General features: G+C 38.2%; 1 long non-coding RNA gene across 1 annotated transcript in view; it reads left to right on the top strand.

Annotated features, from left to right (window-relative positions):
- Window positions 1-1,750: 1,750 nt before the first annotated feature.
- LOC132343187 (uncharacterized) overlaps window positions 1,751-12,408 on the top strand; it is a 28,538-nt gene continuing 17,880 nt past the window's right edge. The window contains exon 1 of the long non-coding RNA XR_009491893.1: window positions 1,751-1,857. This is a non-coding gene — a long non-coding RNA (uncharacterized lncRNA). The remainder of the gene's footprint in view (window positions 1,858-12,408) is intronic.

The raw sequence follows: 12,408 nt of genomic DNA, 5'->3' as shown, positions 1-12,408 counted from the left end.
AATAGCTGTGATTCTCCTGATAGAAAAACACTTCCAATTCAGTAAAATATTTAAGATGTTATTTTGTAAACTGGTGATAAAAATAAATTCTCAGCCACAGCACAGACATGATTGCAAAATGCTGGTAATGAAATGTACCTCAAACACAATAGCTGGCTTTAAATGTTTCAGATTTTAGAGTTAGCCAAATATAAACAGCAAAACAAACACATGAACCCACAAAAGTCAATGAAGAATAAATCTACAGTTCTCCTTTAGGTTTTGTTGGAAATGAGGAAAGGAGAGTTCATGTCTTCAAAGTATTGCGTTAAGATGACTACACAGTGCCAAAGATGATAACCAATTTCAGTCAAGACTTGTTGGCAACTTTCTTGAGAGCAAGAACCATTTCTTGTTAATCTTTGTCCCTTCAATGGCATTTCACATAACAGACATTTATATACATTAATCGAGTCCATAAAGTAGAGTTCCTACTGTGAATTGGGACAGTTTAGAAGCCTTAAAATTTTACCTAACTAGAGCTAATTTATAAAGGATAATTTTCCTTGAGGAGCTTTTGCTTTATCCTGGCTTGAAATGGAAACACTAGTAGAATAGAATGAATGAAAAATTGACCTAAAAAAAGAGATCAATGTATTTCAAAATGCAAAAAAATGATATTTGAGCTATACTTTTGATATGAAATATGCTATGCAGTGCAAAACAGTTCAGGTGAACTAGAAGAGCTAAGTAAATACAGTTGGGAAACCCATGTGGTTTTTTATTACACATTTGATATGAGGTTATGCAATCATATATAATATATCCATAAACGGGGGTATGCTGCTGCTGCTGCTGCTGCTGCTAAGTTGCTTCAGTTGTGTCTGACTCTGTGCAACTCCATAGATGTTAACCTACCAGGCTCCCCCATCCCTGGGATTCTCCAGGCAAGAACACTGGAGTGGGTTGCCATTTCCTTCTCCAATGCATAAAAGTGAAAAGTGAAAGTGAACTCGCTCAGTTGTGTCCGACCCTCATAGGAAAGCTTAATTGAAAGAGGAATTCTATAAGTACTTTTTATGAATGGATTGCTTAGCCCTGGCACTCTAGTTGAATATACAGCTTTTATACCTACAGTTTATTAGTCCAGTTTTAGGAAAGAAGTATTCAGAGGGAGTCTTAAGCCTTTCAAAGATATTGTAGGCCAGGTGTAGATTGAGTTTATGATTGGTTTCTTGCTACTGCAATCTCAGCATGACATATTAATTTGAAATATGATATTGTTCCTTATTACCATTTTGCGTGAGAGGAAAACATTCAGCAAAACAGATGAAAATCATTTTCCAGCTCCCCTGGACTTTTCTAATCGGTGTAATTGAAGGGATTGATGTGTTTACTCCTCTGAAATTTTAATAATCACAACATTCACAACATACGTGTTATATGCTCTACTTTCATAGCAATGCTCCTTGGTAATTGAAATCAACAATCTAGTTTTTTTGAAAAAAACAAATTGTCATTTAAGCCATCAAACCAGAATAAAGATTCACTTGTTTGAATAATCCAAGTATGGTATTTAAATCAGGTACATTATGCACAATTTTCCTTCCCTGCTGAGGGGCACGTGCGCTTTAAAGAACAGACAGATCTTGTTCCACCCTGATAAGGTCAGAGAAGCTTAGCTAGAATGAAGTGATGCTTAAAGCTCATTGGTTTTGCCTCTGAAGCACAAGGTTGTTACCATGACTACAAAGCTACTGTTGCTAAGGCATCCACAGGCTCAACTGATGTCAAGGATTCTGGGTGCAACAAAACCTATTACTTTATGTTGTTCAGTAGAAGTTTTTGAACAGGAGTATAGCGACAGAGTAATTCCAGGTAAACATGGTTTTCTATATTTCCCATGTAGATATAAGATTGTACTTCAAAATGGTAGTAAATGATTGGAAACAGATCCATTTCTTCCAATCAGTTAATCAAAGAAATAGATTGAAGGGAGTTGAAAGGAGAAAAGTGTGCACAACCAGTTTTAAAACACTGCTTTACTTTCCATTTTCTGAATATAGACTTAAAAGCTATGAAGAATTTTAAAATAACCTCATAGATCTGTAAATCATTTATGTTGCCAACCACAACAGCCAACTCACTGTTTCCTAGGAAGAATTAGAAAATTAGGAAAACAGACAATAAAAGAATGTACCAGAAGGGGCAACTCATCCACAATCTTGCCTCTAGAATAGATAGCAATGTCAATTCTTTGTTATTTATTTGTTTATCACAGCTTAACTGAGGTATGATTGACCAGTCATCATTGAATATATTTAAGGTGTACAATGTGATGCTTTAATACGTGTGTACATGGTGAAATCACACCTCTAGTCAAACTTTTTAATCTTTGTGTGCATGTAGGCATGTGTGGTAAGAGCACTTAAGATCTACTCTCTTACCAAAATTCAAGTGCACAATACGTTGTTATTAACTATATTGTTACTATTAACTATAGTCACTGTACACTATAGTGCTATACATTAGATCTGTCAAATTTATTAATCTTATAACTGAAAGTTATTTTTTTTCCTGGCCAAAGTACTGGAGTTTCAGCTTTAGCACCATTCCTTCCAAAGAACACCCAGGACCGATCTCCTTTAGAATGGACTGGTTGGATCTCCTTGCTGTCCAAGGGACTCTCAAGAGTCTTCTCCAACACCACAGTTCAAAAGCATCAATTCTTTGGTGCTCAGCTTTCTTCACAGTCCAACTCTCACAGCCATACATGACCACTGGAAAAACCATAGCCTTGACTAGACGGACCTTTGTAGGCAAAGTAATGCCTCTGCTTTTCAATATGCTATCTAGGTTGGTCATAACTTTCCTTCCAAGGAGTAAGCATCTTTTAATTTCATAGCTGCAATCACCATCTGCAGTGATTTCGTAGCCCCCCAAAATAAAGTCTGACACCATTTCCACTGTTTCCCCATCTATTTCCCATGAAGTGATGGGACCAGATGCCATGATCTTCGTTTTCTGAATGTTGAGCTTTAAGCCAACTTTTTCACTCTCCTCTTTCACTTTCATCAAGAGGCTTTTAGTTCCTCTTCACTTTCTGCCATAAAGGTGGTGTCATCTGCACATCTGAGGTTATTGATATTTCTCCTGGCAATCTTGATTCCAGCTTGTGCTTCTTCCAGCCCAGCGTGTCTCATGATGTACTCTGCATATAAGTTAAATAAGCAGGGTGACAATATATAGCCTTGACATGCTAAAGCTGAAACTCCAGTACTTTGGCCACCTCATGCGAAGAGTTGACTCATTGGAAAAGACTCTGATGCTGGGAGGGATTGGGGGCAGGAGGAGAAGGGGATGACAGAGGATGAGATGGCTGGATGCCATCACCAACTCGATGGAAGTGAGTTTGAGTGAACTCCAGGAGTTGGTGATGGACAGGGAGGCCTGGCATGCTGCAATTCATGGGATCACAAAGAATCAGACATGACTGAGTGACTAAACTGAACTGAAACACCTTTCCTGATACTCATACCAGACTGCTTCTCTATGTTATAAACTCCTAGACTGCCCTGTTGTTCTTCATAGAACTTGAAACACTTGTAATGAAAGTCAGGCTTTTCTTCCAGACTCTACAGAGTGCAGGTTTGTTACGGCTCTATCACCCAACACAGTGTCCATAGCAGTGTCCAGTGAATATGTGTAAACCAGCTTAAAAGAAAATGTGCAGCTTGTTTGGAAAGCGACAAGTTGCTCAGTTTGCATATCAAGTACAGGGTTCATGAGATGAAGTAGTGGGAGATAAGTTTGGGGTTATAGTTTCTAGAATTTTCCAAATAAGACTAAAGTATTTACATCTGAGTCAGTAGACAGGGAAGCCAGTATAAGACTCTGAGATGAGATGTTACAAGGTCAACGTGGAGGGTATTTCCAGTGCTTCCTGCTTGGAACTGAAGGCAACCCAGCCCAGGAACCATGTTCCGTTGTCTTATCTTGATTACAATGACAGGTCTCCAGAGTTGCGGTCTTTGATGCTTATAAATGCAGACTGGCTTATAGCAGCGTTTAGGTCCAAGGTTTCTTCATAATGTGATTTATGAATTTAGTCAATGTTACCTGACAACACTGAGTTATGAAATTTTGTTTTTCCTGATGCCACCATGGGTTTGCTGCCAACTTGCTCTGGAACAAGAAAGGCCAATTTAAAAATAACTCCAGGAAATGCTGTAAAAGTACACACCCCTGTTTGGGCACAGGTGTGATGTTGCATGGGGAACAAAAGCACAGCTAAATCAATAGTGGTAACATTTTTCTTATTTTCTGCTTAAAGAAAAATAAACAGCATCATTTTACAAACGTCAGCTGCTCTGAAGAGCAAGATCATAGATGACAGCATAAATGAGAAAGCAGACAGAAAAAGGCTGTATTTCTTAGTTTGTGGCCCTTTTCTCTCTTTTTTTTTTTTTCTTCTTTGAAGCAAATTGTTTATTGGCAATTGACTCACCTCTAAATATATCTTTCCTTATAAAATCTCATCCCTGTGGGATTGTGAGTTCATGATTGTCCACTCATCCTCAATAAACACACACACTTCTCTTCTGGGCCTTGTCAGATCTTTGTTAAGTATCTGGTTCTGTGCCATAAGCACTCAATAAGCAATCAGCAATGAGAACAGTTGATACCATTTTAGGGAGTTTTGTGAAACAAGATAAAATGCATACTAATTGTTAGCTAAATGTAGCAGGAAGACTACAATCTGATTTGGGATAATCATTGGGGCATTTTAGTTAAGATACAAGCTTTGGAGTCTGAACAGAAATCCAGGATCTGCCACTTCTTAGTTGTGTGACCTCAGGCAAGCTATTACTGAGTGATTTGCTCAATGTCATGACATACAGGCACTGACTATGCGCCAGCTACTTTACCCTGAAATACATTCCCATCATTATCTCCATTTTTCATGCAGGAAAATGAATCAGGGAGTTTAAGTAACTTGCCCAAGTTTGTAGAGCCGACCAGTGGTATATTCAGGATTCTAACTCCAGCAGCCTGGATTCTAGACCTTGATCTTATACTGTAATCTCTAAGCCTTAGTTTCTTCTCTGAAACAGTTGAAATGATACTTACCTTCTAAGGCTGTTAAGGAGCACATAGTAGCTCCTTATTAAATGCTGGTTATTGTAATTAATAATTTGTGAGATCTATGCTCTTAAATTTTATTAACTGCATACTCAAAGACCAGTTATCCATGTATTGCTTTTTATTCTTTTCTGGGTTATCCATGTTTAATCTTGGTCTTAGGCTAGATTTTTTCTTGTAATGAGTATAACTCTGGGGCATTGCCCCTTCCCTTGGCTGATAAATGTTTAGGGAATATTTGATATTAATACAGTGCATTGTTATTCCAGATACCAAAACTCAGCAGTGAATATTTACCTGTTTAACTGTATCTTGAAGGTATTTATGCTATATATCTATACTTGACAAGGGAATAGACATCAGAAAAAGATATCTTTTTAATCAACAGTTTTGGAATATTCTGAAATAAGCAAAATTAAGCATTTTTCCAATATATACTTTGAAGCTCCATTTAACAGATTTTTTTTTAATTTGTACACAGAACATGCACCCCTTTAAACTCTTATCTGAAACTTCCAGTCCTTGTTGATTATAATTATTCTACCATTAACTGATTGAAGATCACTAAAGAAGGTAGAAAAAAAGTACAATTAGCTTATAGGTTCCCCACCCTCTGCCATTCAGAATCTCATAACATGCTACTGATCCACCCCAGGTGCTGATTTTATTCTCTTTGTTCTTTTTCCCCTTCTTAAAAAGGGCTGGTATAGTTTGGATGTCAGCCTTCCTGTTTCTATTCTTAACACAGGGTTATGCCACTCCTTTATACTCACTGATGGGTTTTTATCTTTCTTCCACTTTAAAAAATATAAATCATTGCTCTAGTCAGATGGACATATACTAAAGCCTGGAGGTAAAATGTTTGTGCTGAGTACTAGACATATGAATATCAAACACAGATGAACACAAACATTTAAAAATAGATCAGAAAAAAGGACTACAAGTAGAAAAATCAGAACAGCCAGAGGGTTGGGAGGAAATCCAGATATTTACAGTATAATGAAGTCAAAGGAAAAGGTGGTTATTGGCTTAAAACAGACCACTCAGTTATGATCTGAGGATCAGCAGAGTATTTTTACTGCAAGTATTTTCTCTTTCTGGGCATGGGGTAAGCCTGAATATTAGGGTTTGGTTCAGCTAGAGGGCCACTGAGGTAGAAAAGAAGGTAACAAAACTTTTATAACTCACTTGCTGTTACTAGGACAATACTGGAAAAATGAAAGGTCTCAAACATATGGTGTTTACCTACACAGATATATATTTAATTTTATTTATATTTATATATTTATATATATTTAATTTAAAACTACTTGGGAAGCTAACCCAAAGCCCCTGGAAAACAGAATGAAATCTTCCACAATCTCATGAAACAATGACCCCTGTGAAAGGATGCTTGAACTAAGTCACCTGCAGAATTTCAAGGTGAAAGAGTTAAAGACCACCAGACTGTCCGTGGAAGTCCTGGAGGCTAGTACCAGTGTCTTAGGAACAGTGATGAACCTGAATAAGACTGAAGCTTACCAAATCTGTGACCCAGGCCTGACCCAGCTTAATCCCTGATTGGATTAGGGTGATATATGATATCACCCTACCAGAGGAAAGGTTAAACCCCATCTGTGGGAAGATAATATCATCTGGAAACTATAGTTCTTTTGTACTCAATAAATTTGAAATACTTGACATGAGATAAGGCAAAAACATTTGGTTAATAGCCAATAGAAAAAAAAAAAAAAAAAATAGACAATGGGAACCTACCCAAAAGTGATTCAGAATTTGTGGTTAGCAGACATGACCTTGAAAATAACCATGACTAATATGTTAATAAAACAGAGAAAAGGATGAAGAAAATACATGAAAAGATAAAAGATTTCACAGAATTGAAATCTATGAAAGAACCAATGCACATCCTAGTGTTGCAGGAAGGGGGACCCCTTCCAGGGCCCAAAACTGGGCTCTTGTCTAACACTCGGAAATGAATTGTCTGAGGAGACACATGCACAGAGCAAGAGATTTTATGGGGAAAGGGCACCCAGGTGGAGAGCAGTAGGGAAGGGAAGCCAGGAGAACTGCTCTGCCACATGGCTTGCAGTCTCAGGTTTTACGGTGATGGGATTAATATCTGGGTTGTCCTTAGCCAATCATTCTGACTCAGAGTCCTTCCTGGTGGTGCAGCCTTGTTCAACCAAGATGGATGCCAGAGAGGAGGATTCTGGGAAGTGGTCGGACATGTGGTGTCTCCTTTTGACCTTTCCTGAATTCTTCCAGTTGGTGGTAGCTTATTAGTTCTGTGTTCCTTAGCAGGACCTCCTGTGGTAAAACAACTCATGAAAATGCTTACTATGGTGCCTGGCCAGGGTGGACAGTTTCAATCAGTATGCTTCCCCTAACACTAGAACTAAAAAATACAATATTTTCATTAAGAATTTAGTGAATGCATTTGATAATAGGTGGGATACACTGGAAGACTGCTAAGCTGGATAGTAGATAAATAGAAAATATGCAGTGAAGTACACAGAGAGAAAGATTATGAAGAAGAAAGATGAGCAAAAATGTAATAATCTTTGCAACCCATGAACTGTAGCCCACCAGGCTCCTATGTCCATGGAATTCTCCAGGCAAAAATACTGGAATGGAGGAATGGAATGCCATTTCCTTCTCCCCTGGCTCTTCCCTACTCAAGGATCAAACCTGAGTCCCCTTCATTGCAGATGGATTCCTAACCATCTGAGCCACCAGGGAAATCCAATAATTGGGTACAACATGATAATAAAATTCTAATGTTGTATAGAAAAGTGAAGTCGCTCAGTCGTGTCTGACTCTTTGCGACCCCATGGATTGTAGCTTACCAGGCTCCTCTGTTCATGGGATTTTCCAGGCAAGGGTACTGGAGTGGGTTGCCATTTCCTTCTCCAGGGAATCTTTCCAACCCAGGGTTCGAACCTGGGTCTCCCACATTGCAGGCAGATGCTTTACTGTCTGAGCCACCAGGAAAGCCAGGGAAGAATGTTGTGTAATTGGATTCAGAAAAGGAAAAATGATATAGACTGAGACAGAAGCAATTTTTAAGCAGACAATGGTAAATAATTTCCCATAATTGATGGAAAAATCTCAAACCAGAGACTCAAGAAGCTTAGAGAACCCCAGGCAGTAAAAATTTGAAAAATCATACTAGGCACATCATAGTCAAACTGGCTGAAAATCGAAGACCCAGAGAAAATCTTAAAGGTGACAGAAAAGAAGAGACACTTAACCTTCAAAGCACCCACATTGCCAGCTGACTTCCCACTAGGAGTGATAAAAAGACAGAAAGTTGAATCACATATTTAAAGTGCTGAAAGAAAACTGCCAAATTTGATTTCTATACCCAAGGAAAACATCCTGGTAATGACTTCTGAGTTATTCTGTCATCTATAGACTGTCTAAACAAACAAAAACAATAAAAGTCATTCTATAGGCAGAGGGGAATGAGCCTAGATGAAAACAGAAATGTCAGTAGGAAGAAAGAGCATGAGGAAGAATAAATATATACATAAATATCAAGGAAATTAATCATATAAAGCAATACAGATCTTGATTTAAAATGAGGATATGTTCCTGTAAACTCATCATAAGCTGAAAATAGAATAAGTTGAAAATGCACTTAATATACCCATTGAACATCACAGCTTAGCCTAGCCTACCTTAAATATACTCAGAACACTTGCATTAGCTTATAGTTGGACAAAATTATCTAACACAAAGCCTAGTTTATAATAAAGTACTGAATAGCTCATGGAGTTCATTGAATACTGAAAGTGAGAAACAGAAAGACTGTATGTGTACAGAATGGTTGTATGTGTATTAATTATTTGCTCTCCTGAATCATGTGGCTGACTGGGAGCTAAGATTCACCTCCCAGCATCACAAGAATATCATGAAGCATGTTGCTAGTTCAGAAAAAGACCAAAATTTAGAATTTGAAGTATGATTTCTTCTGAATGTGCATTGCTTTTGGATGGTTATAAAGTCAAAAAATCATAAGTAGAACCACTGTAAGTCAGGGATAGACTATATGATATTATGCCATGGAGTTAAAAAATTTATTGCACTAAAATGCATGAAAATAATAACATGAAAGTTGGTAAGTAGGTGTAAAATATTCTAAGATTGTAGCATTATGAGGTAAGTGGTAAAAGCAATACTTTGTGTTATGATCAAGGTCAACTCTGAATCTCCTTTTCCTGAAGCCTAGGCAATAGCTGATGATACCTAGTGTTAACTTCCTTTGATACTACAAATCCACTTTCTTGCAAGGATCCTTCCACTTCCATATCCTCTGTAAGTTTTCCTTGACCAAAATTAGAACTAGAGTAAACCTTAATCTCACTATTTCGTCTACCTCTGTGTATTTAGCAAGTCAAGAATCTGTTGGTCCATTGTCTTTTAGCAGAGAAAGTCTGCCAGCTGATGTCTAGACATGCATCTTTTTGCCTCTCTAATATGCACCATTCAGATCTTTTTTATTTTTCCTGGCCAGACAATTTGCAGTTATGTTCTTTTATTCTTACCTCAGTGTGCTTTGTTTCCTCTTCACTTTGCAGATCTAAGGAACAAGCATGTTTTACTTGTTTCTATTCTTTCTCTTTCAATTCAATCTTTTATTTTTTGAATGAGAAATATTTTAAATATCTTTACCAGGACACTTTATCAACTGAGTCCTATAGATCTGAGTAGTTATGACCCTCTGTTTATGTTTATTTGCTGACATTTGTATTTTATCTTATTACTTCAACTTTGTAGACCAATCACCTTGTTCCTACCATCTTTCCTTTTGTTTTCTCCCATAAATTTCAGTTTATTTCTTTCTCTTGACTACAATGTAGGTAAAAATATGGACTCTGCGGCTAGACTGTTTTGCTTCAAAATCCAAGTTTCTGTAACTACTGGGTAACTGTGGAAGTTTATCTTAACCTTTCTTTACTTCGACGAAGACCATGAAGATAATAGAATCTATTACTTGGGATTTGGGGGGTTTGTTGGAATTATTATAAATGAGTCTCTATCATTTGTGCTGGACAAATGGCAACACAAAAAATAAGTGCTAGATATTGTTCTTATGGTTCCTTATTTGTTATTTCTTTTTGATGTACTACTTTACAGTTTTATGCAATGATTTTTATTACTTTCCCACTGTAAGTTTAAAGTTATTTATAATCTTTATTGAAATCTGATGCTAACTTTTGCAACAACAAAAATTATCCTTGTATTGATCTAAACCTCCCTGTCTTCACACATACTTTCCACTGGTGTCTCTAGTTCTACCTTTTGTGCTTAGTCGCTGAGTCGTGTCTGACTCTGTGACCCCATGGACTACAGCCTGCCAGGCTCCCCTGTCCATGGGGATTCTCCAGGCAGAAATACTGGAGTGGGTTGCCATGAGAGATCAAACCCAGGTCTCCCACATTGCAGGTTGATTCTTTACAGTCTGAGCCACCAGGGAAACTCAAGAATACTGGTGTGGGTAGCCTATCTCTTCTCCAGGGGATCTTCCTGACCTAGGAATCAAACCACAGTCTCCTGCATTGCAGACAGATTCAGAAAACAGAACTGTTTCATTTTTTACATGTCAGCTCTTCTGAAGACAATCGTGTTACCTGCTCTGAGCGGTCTCACATGTAAACTAAATGTTTTCATTTCACCTCTTCATTTCTCCAAAAAACATTTATATTGCTGATCCTGTTCATGACGCCAGTTGTCTTGCTGTTTGCACAGTTTGCTGAGCCCAGGATAGGCAAGGTGCGAACTAAGAGGCTGGAAGGAGACTCTAGGAGCCATAGAAACTACAGATGTAGTTTATTCTCTCCTGGCTGGCACGGCAGCCATAACACAGCCTCTTTTCTGGCTGGCATCGCAGCCATAACATAACCTAACACAGCTAAAACAGAGTCATAACATAACCTCATCTAACGTAACCATGAGGCCTTTCTAGTACAGCCCCAAAGCAGCAGCAACCAGGGCTTTCAGGGCAAAGCTCATACAGGTATAAACCAAACCACACAACCTGTGACCAAGCGGGTACCTTGTGATGCACATGGGCAGTGCTATAAGTGATTTTAACCATTATATAACCAAGCAAAGCCATCGTTTACAGAGCATGGGCTGAGACTGCATGAGAAAGGTGACTCGTGCCATCTTGTTCATTTCCCCACAAACATTCCTCTGTTCTGGTCATTTTCTTTGCTAGCAAGCAAGGTGAATTGTATCTTTCATGCTAATGACTTTGGGACAGACAACACACACTACCGAATGCACATACTGTATTTTGCAGTTGAATGTAAGTGACCACCAACGTCCTTGTGTTGTTGCTTTAATTTGAAGAAGCTACCATTTTCTTAGATCAAGAGGTTCTCACCTCTGACGTATACAAGTAGACTAGCTCCAAAGACTAAAAACTAAACTTTGTATTTGTATTTCAGTAGATGATGGGAAGAGTAGTAGAAGGTCTGAAGCTCTGACCTGCCCTGGTTAACCAAGCATTCATCTACACTCCACCAGGTAGTATGGTCAGCAGCCATAGGAGCTGCAGAGGAAAGACAGGGCAGAGATGGGGAAAGCTGGAAATGAGGATATAGGGGGCCAAAAAGGAGAGACAAGCTGGAATGAGGCCAAGCACAGGAGACAGATGCTGTCTTCTCATATTACCCAGGAACTAGCCTTAGTCCATGAAGTTGCCTGAAAACACAATGGGAGTGACTGATTCATTTAGGGAACACTTCAAACATTATGATTTAAATGTGAAGGGTTTAGTTTGGTAAATCAAAAACATTCTAACAAAACACTTCTACCTCTCAATGTTTAATATGTCTGGAGGGTTTTGATACTTTTTTATTTCCTTCACCAACAGTTTCTCAGAAGAGCCCTTGGATGTTGAGGTCTTTCTAGGTGACTTGAGAATATTCCTTTTTCTTTTTTTCTTTCTGAGAAACAAAGTTATACACTTTCTCTGAAGTAAGCAAGTCAGAATGGCAAAGGGTTCTTTTCAGTTCACAACTTCAGTCCCCCAGGGAAAGCAGACACCTCTACAACTCCATCCTCCAGTGTACAAAGCCTATCCATTTAGCAAATACTGAGCTGTTTCCTTCTTGTCCCTGGGCAGTAAGCTACTCCTTTGCTTTAACTAGAGTTAGTGTGCTGAATAACAGACTGAGTCTTGTTTTGATGCACAACGTAAGATTGACTTAACTGATTTTCCTATATCAACTCACCAACTTTAAGCTCCAAAATCGGATAACTTCTAAACCATTATAA

This window comes from Bos taurus, chromosome 20 (assembly GCF_002263795.3).
Source record: "Bos taurus isolate L1 Dominette 01449 registration number 42190680 breed Hereford chromosome 20, ARS-UCD2.0, whole genome shotgun sequence".
NCBI lineage: Eukaryota > Metazoa > Chordata > Mammalia > Artiodactyla > Bovidae > Bos > Bos taurus.
This window is presented reverse-complemented; position numbering and strand designations above follow the sequence as displayed.